The 12,590-nt window shown below is 38.7% G+C and overlaps 1 protein-coding gene across 2 annotated transcripts in view; it reads right to left on the reverse strand.

Moving 5' to 3' along the window:
- LOC144479070 (acyl-CoA Delta-9 desaturase) overlaps positions 1-12,590 on the reverse strand; it is a 43,746-nt gene that overhangs the window by 15,198 nt on the left and 15,958 nt on the right. The window contains exon 1 of one of the 2 annotated variants that reach the window (XM_078197583.1): positions 1,708-1,871. The exons of the other annotated variant lie outside the window; for it this stretch is intronic. The gene's annotated coding sequence lies outside the window, so the exon portion shown is untranslated. Of the gene's footprint in view, positions 1-1,707; positions 1,872-12,590 lie in introns of those variants that run through there. 2 annotated transcript variants of the gene reach the window in all.

The following is a 12,590-nucleotide window of genomic DNA, read 5'->3' on the forward strand; positions in this document are numbered from 1 at the left end:
AATAAAATAAGAATAAAATAAATACTAATGATCGCCGAAGCCAGGAAAACTTCTTTTTATTTAACGCTGCTAAAACCCGGTATAAATTATCAACGCTAACGCGAATACTGTATACTACGAGAGTACAGTCAATTTCAATGTTAATTCAACGCTTACAGTTAACTATACCACTTTGAATTACATGCACAAGTCCAGGCTTCTTTAAAACAGAAAAACTCATCGGACTGTTTATGATATTTCATCGCGGGTACGAAAAAGCTATGCAGCGATTTTCTATGTGCCGGCGCAATTTCAAGATGTTCAGACTTGTGGGGTACTGCGGTCAAACTGTTATCCCACTGTCAGCAGTTAAATAGGCTTCGACTTACAGGTGTCTGTAAGTCGACCGACAAGTCAGCAATACTGATTCGTTCGCGAAAGAACGACGGCAAGGAAAAATGTGCAAAACGAGGAGAGAAAATATTTACTTTGGAGGAACACTTTTATAATTGTATGTGACTATTTTGTGTACTGTGCAGTTGCACGGGGCGACAACGAGACCACTGCTATCTCAAGCGTGGAGAACGAAGTGTTTACTGCGGAGAAGTTCGTAGAGGAAAGAATGTTCTACGAGAGTGCTTGGCTTCCCTCGACTTCCACGTCTCATTAACTTTTTATAGAAATATTTAGAATATTAATTTAGAATATTTTAGTATTTTAATACGTAGCGTTAGCATACATAAAGGATATACTGAAACTCGGTTTTGTCACGTATGTCACCGAAGAAAATTGCTATAGTTAGTGCTAAAAATAACGTCGAAATTACTAGCTTTTCACAATTACAAAAGTAAACGTGTTATCCGAAGCAGCTGTTTGTTTCACGGTCTTAAATTCATATCTAAAGTAATAATTAATTTTATATTTATCGAATAAAACATAGTAAAATATATTTATTCGGAAATAAAAATTACGAAAGAATAAAAATATTCGATATATCCTGTTCGATAAATATCAAGTTAATAATGCTTGAATATAAACTATGGCACAGCTATTGGCTACGTTTCAGTAACCGGCTTCACTATCCTAGAACTATACATGACAAATTCGCATAAAAGGGTGGATTTTTCAAAGCTTAATTGCCAGAGAAACACTTCGCGGAGTTGCAATTAGCTCGAAAATTTCTACTCTCGTAAAGAATCCTATCAAATTAACACGAGACTGACGGAATTAGCGCGGTTCGATGATTTCGCTATATTTTCGAACACAGTAATATTTTTTAAACTTTCTATCCAGTAGAAAACTGTCAAAATGATCGAACCGCGTGCAGAAACGAAAACTCTGCTTCTCGGATACAAAAATAACACGAACATCGCAGACTTCCTCTAAACCCTTAGAAAATCATTCAAAAACTCCTTGGAACTCTTTGAAACTTTTTCGAATTCCATTTACGCGAAGAACTTTGAAAATTGAAATGCCAGAAAACCGAAGAAAATATCAAATTGTCGCAGACATTGGCAAGCAGCGAATATACTGCGAAAATATTCAGATAGAACACCGTGAATTCTGAAGTCTCGCGGAGGAACGAGAAATATGTGAAATTTACTCAGGGGGTGGACTTCTAAGAAGACAAACGTAACGGAACTGTCCAAGATCTCCGAGAACTTTGAATGCTGACGGAAGAGCAACGAAAAGTCACTGTCGCGGTATAACGCGTGAACGTCGACTTACTGTGAGCTGACGTTTTCCTATTCGGCAGCTGGGGTCCTCCGGTTAACAGGGATAACCGTGGAATAATCTGCGGTCTCCTCCGTTCCAAGCGGGCACTGATTTGTCACGTAGAGATAGCACAGCTTGGTTTAGGTCCGCGAGATCCAACCTGTCCGCGAGTTCACAACAAAATACGGAGACTGCAGGAGCGTATGTCCCACTTATCCGTGCGGAAACGAAATCCCCCACACAACCGCCATGGATGGGCTGGTCCTAAAAGTTGACTCACAAAAAGCTACGAATTCCGTCACGGACTCGAGCGGCCAGGTGGTGGGAGTCCTGCCGCTCGGGGGTATTATGTGTCACTTATTGTTATAAAGTGATCCCTGCGCGATCGGGTGGGATCCGGCAAATCGGGCGATCGCTTGCCCGATTGTCCACGCCTCGCGTGAAAAAGGGGTGATTTCGCGCTACTGCGCGATTCTCGTTAGCGGATTATTTGTTCGTCTGAATGTACGATTTGTTCGTTTAAATACACGATTTGTTCGTCTAAATACACGATTTATTCGTTTCAATATGCGATTTGTTCGTCTTAACCCCTTGCCGCACTTTGCCGACCCCCACTCGTGATGGAAATTACTAGTAATAAATAATGAAATATTATTCTGTTCTTTAAAATTGGAATAAAATTCGAATCCCTCGCTATTAATATTTAAGCGTTCGAGTAAATTCAGGCGCGGCATAAACATTAATGTTCCGTTCATTTCTAAGGGATTATATTCATTGAAAAATTCCCAATCGCGGTGACTGTGAAGAAAATGCTGCGTCAAAGGGTTAATGTGCGATTTGTTCTTCTAAATACACGATCTGTTCCTCTATTTACTAAAAACTGGACAGCGGAAACGCGCGATGGAAAGCCATCGATTTATCGATGATCGGATGCCGATCGAATTATACATTGCGCGATGCTGATTCACATCTTATAAATACTGGAGTCTGTTTTTCGAGCTCATTAGGCTGCGTCAGCTGATAGAACTCTTTCCTTTCTTACAAATTGCTTCGCAAAAAGCCGGATCTCCATCAGGACGCGGTGAACTCGATTGAAACGACTAGAAGTCGTATGTTTTATTTATAAGATCGATGTTTTGGAATCGCGTTCGCTTATAATAAAACTAATGCTTGATCAGCGATAATTTGTATATTGATATTACCAAATGTAAGGAATTAATATTAACATTTCTTTTTTCTTTACATTTGCTTTGGATTCAATTTGGTGAAATTTGTTTTAATTTGTTATAGGTCTACGAAAGAAATATAAAATATATTAATATAAATAATGTATAAAGAAATAGAATGTAATTAAATTACATAACTGGACTACAATGTATTATTATTAAATTAGCATAACTCTATTGATCATTTGCTAGACAGTTTCGGCGAGAAGAGTGGGAGAAAGGAGAGAATGGGACGCGGACATAATTTGCTATAGATTCTACAAAAGCGATGCAAAACGTACATAACCTATAAAATAGCAGAATATAGAAATTAAAAATTATATTAATCGGTTTACTAAACCATAACATATGATATACCATTTGCCAATGCATTTTCTAAAATGGCATATGCTTTTACATAAATGTCGGCGCTCCAACTATAACAATTTCTCGGCAACAAACGTCGACCTGTAAAAACGTCGCGCGGACATGCGAGGTTCTTCAGGACATCTAGTTCTTGCACAAAATTTTTTTCAACGAATTCGGAGGTCGCGTACAGGGAAACGGTGCCAGCCATAGGATGCGATGCGAGATACTTCCGCGTCGTGCGTTTTTTACGATAAAATGTAAATGCATTAGAAACGGTTGTGCAATATAGAAGTTAGCGTTAATTGCATAAAAACGTATGGCTCCCGCGAGTCAAAGAACATTGAAACACAGGTCACTTAGCGACATACGAAACAGGGTGACATCATTGATCATCTCTAGTTTTATTTATTTATGATAAATAGAATTAAATAACAACAAATAAAAAAGCCGAAGCCTTTTAGTAGAGTGCAAAATATTTTGTGGAGTATACATTATATTCTATACTATAGACCGATACTCTTTATATCTTATATGTATATAGTGTAGATTAAATACTCTCTATTCTGTAGTGTAGTATATTCTGTACAATATATTCTGTAATATAAAATAGAGGTTATGTATTCTACACTACGTATTTATCTATAGCATAGAATAGATTATAGAAAATGAGCTCGGAGCGTAACGATTAATTCCTCGTTTTCGAGGAGAGATTTAATTGTAGTAGACGACGAGATTAAGAGCAGAAAAAAAAGGAGAAGAGAAAGGAATTGGAGCGTCCTTTCATTTTAGAGAAATCGAAAATCGGAAGAGCTTGTATGAACAATTAATCGACCGTGGTAGAACATTTTCATAAATTATTTCAACTTCGACGACGACCCTCGGGAAACAAATATTCACGATAAACGCTGGAACTTTTTAATAATTTTCATAGATCTAAGATCGTTTGAAAAATTTAAATTAAAATTATAATAAATACGTTTACTCAACAATTATATTGATTTACATTTATCTAAGTAAAACTGGCGATGAATAAATTCGATCACTTGACGATGCAATTATATGCAACAGAAGAAAATCTTGTCTGCGACACGATTCAATCGTACGACATAATATTTAATAAAACATTATTTGCCGCGCCGGATTAAAGCTAGATCAAAGAAACTAATTACATGTTTCATTTGAATCGATGCGCTCCGCGGAGGCGGTCGCGATCAACAAAATCATTTGGTTCGCGGGACGGTTAAGCAATCGCCGCGCTGCAGCGAGGCGGCGACAATCGAAGACGTGAAGCAGTTTCGCAACCACTTGGGTCGTTAACATTTTCGTAATATAGTTGCAGTTGCATTACAGTCGGATCGTCGTCGCGTCGGTCACCGAGAGAATTAACGAATGCGATCGATTTATAATGACAGTAGTTTCCTTGTGCTAGAAAATTAATGGCACTTTTATGGAATGGCAACATTTTTAATCATTGAATTCTGTTCATTATACGGAATATTTATTGCTGTTACTAGAGTCGATAAATATTGCTAAACACTGTTACAAACACTTAATAAATATTGGAATAAAACACGATCTTCTAGTTGTTTTCTTCCAGAGCTTAGTGCGTCGTAAGATTCATAAATTTAATTAATATTGACGAAACAATTACTACTTGTGATCGTTCTTGCATATTACAAGGAACAAGTTTACAAATAATTACTGAAGTTGAATAAAATTATTTACCTGGATAATTGGCATGCAATTTTATTGTAATTAAAAGTTGAACAGACGATTGCATAATAGAAGATAATTTCTCGATAATTCCTCCTTAAATGGTGACTTTGTAAATAATGGAATTAATTGAAAGACAACAAAATTCAGAACCTATTCTACATAATTATAAATATATATGTTTATAACCGTAGATGGATTTCTAATCATCTCGGTGCCGTTTCGCTGTCAGATTCGCGACGCCCGACGAAACGAACTGTTATCGTCCACTTCCGCGAAACAATTCTCGCACGTCCCGAACGCTATAGAAACCGCGGAGAAAAAAAGCCCTACGTCGTTCCAGCAAACATTTGTCGTCCATAAACATCCACTGCATCCACTAATATTGAATTTAAGCAGGCCGGATACCATAGGCTTGTCAAGGCTGCACTTTCCGGTCGAGATACATGTGGCGAATCTTTCACCGCGTTCATCAAACTGGCAAAACACACGCGTTGATCGAACTGGCAAAACACAGGCGTTGATCGAACCGGCAAAATATTGTTAAACTGGCAAAATACACGCGTCGATGAAACCGATAAAATACACGCGTTTGCAATCCATATTAAATAAAATAAATCGAATATCTAAGAAAATTCGATCGACGCGTGTTCCACGATTTTTATGAATTTTTCAAAGATATAATTTTAGAGCTTCGCGCACTCGTCAATTAATATTCGTAGAACGAACATAAATTTTTTTTAAACAACGACACTAATTTTCTAGAAGGTTAAGGCGATCCTCGTTAACAAATCGTAAATCCGCGACGTCATTCGTGAAAAGCGCACGCAAATTTGTATATTACAAGAGGACACTTTTTACACTGCAGCTTCAACCAGTCATTTGTCCTTATTATTGTTCAGTATTGTAAAATAACAGGATAATTTATAGGCTGCTTTTTTGCCGCACTTAAGCGGTAACACCGACACGTTTCCGCTAGGTGAGGTAAAAAAGCGGTCTATAAATTGTCCTGTTATTTTAGAACACCGAACAATAACAGAAATAAATCATCGCACGCGCTTGCGCTAGATGCTGTAAAAAAGCGGTCTGTAAATTGTCCCGTTGTTATTCGATAATAAAGTTCTTCGCTGTTAGTCGACGATAAAGTTCTTCCCGTAACGGGGCACGCTTTTCCGGGACCGCGAAGTTAACGAATCGCCTAACTGTCGAGGTTCGACGAGCGCGTCCTGTCGTCGCAAGAACAGGAGATCTGACCTAAATCGATGCTCGTCCCGAAAATACTTTCAAATTCCGTAAAAAGATACGGTCGCGGTGTAATCCAACAACGCCGTGCGTAACCCAAATAACTTCGTGACAAGAAACCACATAATTCCCGAACGAAACAGCGTGCACTATTCTGCTATGCAGTTTACGACCGTACGGAACGTAAAGCGGAATTAATGGCGATACTAATCCGGATGCTAAACGGACGCCGGTTAACCCTTTGCACTGTTACGTTTTTCAGAGCCACGTTGATTGCGACTATATTTCGTCCTTAATTATTTCCTTGATAGCATCGGATGATTCCAGTCTCCCTATTGTCCTCGTTTACTTTCTTTTTCAAATTTCGATGACAGGTGATTGAAATATTATTTTAATTTAATAGAATTTATTGGTTAAAGGGTTAACCACTTGACGTACCATTTTCTTCACAATTACTGCGATTAGAAATTTTTTCAATTAATATAATTTCTTCGAAGAACATTAATATTTATTCCGTGCCTGAATGTACTCGAATAATTGAACATTGATAACAAAGGATTACCATTTTATTCCAATTTATTTACTATATAATTTATGACTTATTTATTATATAATTTATGACTCATTTATTATACAATTTATTTCTCATTTATTGTATAATTTATTTATAATTCATTACTAGTAATTTCCATCGGGAGTCCGACTCGTCGCAGTACGGTAAAGGGTTAACCGTGAGAAAATCTTTGCGATGCGGCAAATCCGCGGGGGTGGGAACATGATACGTGTGTCTGTAAACATTCCATGACCTAGACGAGGCTCGATAAAGGTCAACGATGATCTCGTCGGTATCTGGGGAACACGGAAAGAAACTTTCACCGAAATTGATCCCATCCCAGATATTCGTCCACCGAACGACCTCAAAAGGAGATCGCCGCCAAATAGACAGCGGCCAAGTTCGGACCAGTTTCTATTAACTAATGGAGGGGGAGGTCGCAGTCGACGCCGACTAATCTGACGAATGTAAAGCAAAAATTAATAGACCATAGTTTGTCGTTTGCGTTTGACGTCTTTAGGGGTGAATTTTTATAGTAGGGAACGATCTAGTTAATTTTTCAATTTTTATTTATTATATATTTTAATTTATTCGAACAGGTCTTGTTAGTATTTCTGAGTTGGTATTAATTCAACCGGCTCTCATTTTCTTTACATTTAGAATTGATTAGAATAATTTTAGAATTTATTAGAATAGATTACGTCTATGGCGTGATTTATTAAGGAAAGAAATAATTATAGTAGAGAATTCTTATTTTGCACAAAGAGTCACTTTATTGATACTTTGATTTTTAAAGTTTTTGGATATAGTTAAAAAATAGTTTTTGCTGTGATCTACTAAATAAGCAAAATTATGTCGGGTTTAGAGGGTTGCTAAAACAATTGCCATAATAAATCATGTCCTGCCTATTTTTATATCTATTATTTAATAATTTGTATATAATTCTCAGAATTTCTGGATCACATTTGTAGGTTACGTTATAATATACTAAATAAGTAAAACTAGGTCAGCGACTACAATTCACGAAGGGGTTGCTAAAGATTAAAAATTATTAAATATTATCATATAATCTATATATATATTATACAGAATTTCTGTGATTTTTACGATCTCCATTTTTTTCAGTCAACGCGTCAAAGACAGAGCCCGCAGAGTTCGTCGGTTCATCAACGACCAGACCCGTCCAACTAATTATCAAATCGTCGCGATCTCTAGAGTCCCAATTTCACTCTTTCAGGGAACAGAAAGTTCTATGTTAATCGCTTTTATCCCAATTCCGCTGGCGGAACGGCTTCGAAACTGGGACTGTCGTACAACACCTACCATTCCGTGAACCGTTCGAGAGTTCACGGCTGGCAGACACAATCGATTTTCGTATAGAAAAGATAAGTAGGCGTGGAAGGATAGCAACCAACCGGGATCTAAAAGAATTCGCCAGGATCTCAGAAGCGCCTCTGCAAATCTTTTATTCTCAGTTATAAACAATCTACGGTAAATAAATCTACGGTAAAGGGTAGAATTAAAGTAATTCTAGAACAACTGTCGACAAGACTATACTTATCGTGATCCGATAAAGGACACAACAAAATTCATCTTCAAAATAAATTGAAGCAGCTAAGTGGTTAAATAACCGCGCTCTGTTCGAACTACTTTTCGCGCGAATAAAAATTAATAAACCGTTGCGAAAAACCTTAAACCATCGCGATAAAACTGAAATCATAGCAAAAAGCTGAAATCATTGCAAAAAATCATCGCGATCCTGTTACAAAGTTGCGCGCGAGCGCGTGTCCTCGGGGCGGTTGAAAATGGCGCGCGGCGACATTGAGGAGCAGAAAAAAGATTGGCAGAGGACGAGCCGCGCGCGTTGCTCCGATTTTTGCCGCGTGACAGATGGAAAGGAACACGGGATGAAACTTTCACCGACGAATCGAATCTCGTTAAACAGGTTCGTCCGTCGAACAACGGCCCCGCGATAAAAATTGTCGGAGCGTGTACGTGCGCGCGGCATCGCGGCGGCAGCGTGCCGTAGCGGGCAAGAAGAGACTGAAAGAGAGAGGACGACGGCGGTAGGGAGCCGGAGAAAATGAAAAACGAAACGCGTGGAACGCGGCGCATCGCGCGAGAAGCTCGAAGGTGAGGTTCCGTTCGGAACGGAACGGGCTAGACTTTCGACGCCCGGAGGCAATTAAGGCTGTCAAACGGTACCTAGCTCGTGGCTCCTCTCTCCCCCCTCTCTCTCTCTCTCTCTTCGTGGAAACAACTCGGAAAAAGATGCTAACGAAAATAAAGTCCTGCGTGCCGTACCACTTTCGAAACCGGGGCCGTCGACTTTTTTTTCGAACCCGCGAATGTGTTTTGCCGGCACCGCGGGCCCATCCGTGGATTATTCGAGACTAGCGAGATGGTATCCGCCCCGGCGTTGCACGTCCGCCCCGGCCGTTGACGAATGTAGCACCCGTAACAGTATCGTCGCTTTTCTCTCGCGGCCCGAACGATAACCGCGTAAGGCGCCTTTGATTTCTTTCACCGGGAGAAAAATAATAATTCCCGCGCGGAATTCCTCGTTTTACGAGCCACGAATGATTGCTGGTAGGCTGGACGGCAATTAGGGCAACGGATGCTTTGCATTGTTCCCGCGGCCGAGATGAAAACGTTCGCTGCACGATCCTGTGGCATAACACTTCGATAATTAACACTTATAATTATGTAGTTAACACTTCGACTGTCGTGCTAATTGTTTAAGGGTAATTATATGATCTGTTCGGATTTTATTCGTTATTTTATTGAGCGCGGAGCGTTTCGCAAGGTAGTACTAGTTTGTTAGATTGTCTTTGTACTGACGTGATACTGTAAATTATTATTAAATTGATTGGTAGATTAGATATTATTATTCAGAGATTGTAAACGTCAAGGTATGTTGTACTGTGTGATAATAGTTGTAAGAATCGGTCAGTGATGTAATTGTAATCGTTTTACTGTGACGATGATGCATTTTGCAGATACTTATATAGTGATAGCAATTTAATAACAATGATTAGTATTTAATAATGATGATGATAACAATAATAATAATAATAATGGTATTAAATTAAATAATTCGTCAACGTTATGTCAACGTTATATATTATATATAATTCGTCAGCTTCGAAAATTAAACCTTTAAAATTCAACTAAAAAAGACACTCCTCGATAATTTATTTTCCACCCCATACTGAAACTTTTTAAAAACTAATATTGAATATCAGCGAAATTAATAACTATTACAAAAATCAATTCAAAAATTCATTCCACGAAAAAGGATACGCGAATCAAGTAAATATGCATATTTCTTCGCTAAATTTTTTTGCCGTTCCAAGCAAAATTTATTATAGCACGAAAAGCTATAATTTATTATAGCACGGTGTTTCAGCCGTGAATATGCATTCAATTTTGGATTTATTGCCACCCGTTATTCCGAGTGTGATTTTTTTTCTACCGGCGGGTGTGTGTGTGTGTGGATAACAAAGAAAGAATAAGAAAGAAGGTCGGTAATTATTAATGACATAGAATAGTTTGTGGGACATCCTAATATTTGTATAGAAACGTTAAAGGAACTTGGTACGGACCACATGTTCCCGATTTTTACACGGACGTTTAAGCCCAGCTGCGGACGTTTATACGACTTATTAACACTTTTTAACTAATTAATGAAGCTGACATTGTTCCGGAACTTTCTTTCTTTATTAATTGTTTTAAAAGGTTTAAAATCATCGTAAATAAGAGAATACAGAACTTGAACTACCATTATCACCCTACTTATATAAAAATATAAATTCTGATTATTTATTAGTATTATTACTATTTATTATATCACAAAAAGGTAAGATAATTTCGGAAAAAACTATTCTACACCGCAAGGATGAAAGTAGAATTTCAACTGCTGTTATCACCCTATTTGCCTTTATATAAATTCTGATTGTTCATTAGTGTTTGTAATAGTGATTTACTATATCACAGAAAGATAAAAAAAATTTCGAAAAAAACTGTTCTACACAAGGATGAAAGTAGAAAGAAAGTAGATACGCCATCAATCTTTGTTGTTTTATTCGTTCCTGCTACTTTAATGTAGATTCCGCGAACGCTTGCAAATCCGCACGGTCCGATAATTATAGCGCGCATAATAAGGAAGAAAGCGACAAAGGATGAACGACACTTTCCGAAAATGTATCCCCGAATGGGAACGGTGATGAATTTACAATTTAAAGTTCCCACCCGAATTGAAATTACCATATCACGTTCCCGTTGAAAAGCCGTCTCTTTTCAGGAAGTATTGTTGCCTTGGGAATGATGCAAAGAGCGTCTTCGAAAGGAGAAAAATATTACAGTGCATCGCTCAACCGAGCTACGTTTTTTAAGCGCATCTGCCGGAAGCGGTGTTCCGCGAGGGACGCATCCAACCTCTGCGCGATTATGCAAACTGTGTCTCGGTAATTGGAACAAGGTGACCGGGTAATCAACTAATGCGTTTTGTTGTGTAATTAATGAGAGATGCGTTGTTTAGAATAAAACAACAGAGTTACCAGAAGATTGAGAGAGAATTGCGAGAGTGAGTGAAATAGGCCACGTGTATGAGGATAGTTGGTGCGAATGAGAGAGAGAGAGAGAGAGAGAGAGAGAGAGAGACCAAGTGTATTATAAATTTATGCTGTAATATAATATAATATAATTCGTGCCGAATTTCCAATATTTTTGTTAAAAAGCAATTCAGTTAAAAAGAAACTAATTTCATCCCCTAACTCGGACCTCAAATTATACCAAACTACTTTATGGAAAAATTATGTGAGTTTTAAGAATATTTCTACAAGTATCTAGAAAACTAAAAATAATTAATATCGATCGCTTCTTTTATACTAAATAATTTATCAACAAATAACAATCGCCAAACGAAACGTTCAAAAATCAAAGGGTGATAATTAAATGTGATTTTTTGTAATTATCTCTACACTGGTTCTACATTACTAAAAAATTTACCAGTACAGTGCACACACACAACAACAATACCAAGATACACACCAACCGAATGTCCTATTCATTTGTCGATTCCCATAAAAATCAATGCTTGCAACGATCCTCGAAATTCGACCTCATTTCTAGCTTAAACGGCGCTTCGAAAACAACGTTTGAAAAATATTCTAGAACGTAAAACGGAGACACTTCCGTCCGCGCAGACTTCCGGGCGTGAAGGGTTGAAGCAACGACCTCGTATAGCATCACGTGTCCGATATCCGTTGCGCCAGTCGCCATAGAAACTCACCTTAGACGTGCGAGGCGTGAATCGCTAGCTCAATAACGTGGCGGCGCCTGATCAAATTCACGAGTCGAACAAGCCTCGTCGAGCGATGAACGGAATTAGGCTGACCGCGGAACAACATTATTCATGGGGTGTCCTCCGACCGCGCGCAGGTGCAGCCACCATTCACTCGTTTAATCGACGGAACTGTCTCGAGGAAAGCCGACCGTGGACGGCACACGGCGCCGCAAAATTCGCGTGTGTGTCCGGATGAACGGTGGTGAGTTTTGAACGAACGTGTCGGGGCTGGCCGCGCCACTGTCGGAGGGTTGCTGCAGCCATCGAACCGCCCCCTGGACTGGGACTAGCTGCCAATCATTCACCCCCTCTCTCTCTCTCTCTCTCTCTCTCTCTCTTTTTCCCTTTCTCCTTCTCCCTCGTTTACAAGGAACCTGGATTTTTCCGCGTGGGAGCAAGGGCAAGGTGCATGCGCACCGACCCTGCAAAATCCGAAATTCTACGAGAGAGATATTTAATGAGATTT

This window comes from Augochlora pura, chromosome 1, assembly GCF_028453695.1.
Source record: "Augochlora pura isolate Apur16 chromosome 1, APUR_v2.2.1, whole genome shotgun sequence".
Lineage (NCBI taxonomy): Eukaryota > Metazoa > Arthropoda > Insecta > Hymenoptera > Halictidae > Augochlora > Augochlora pura.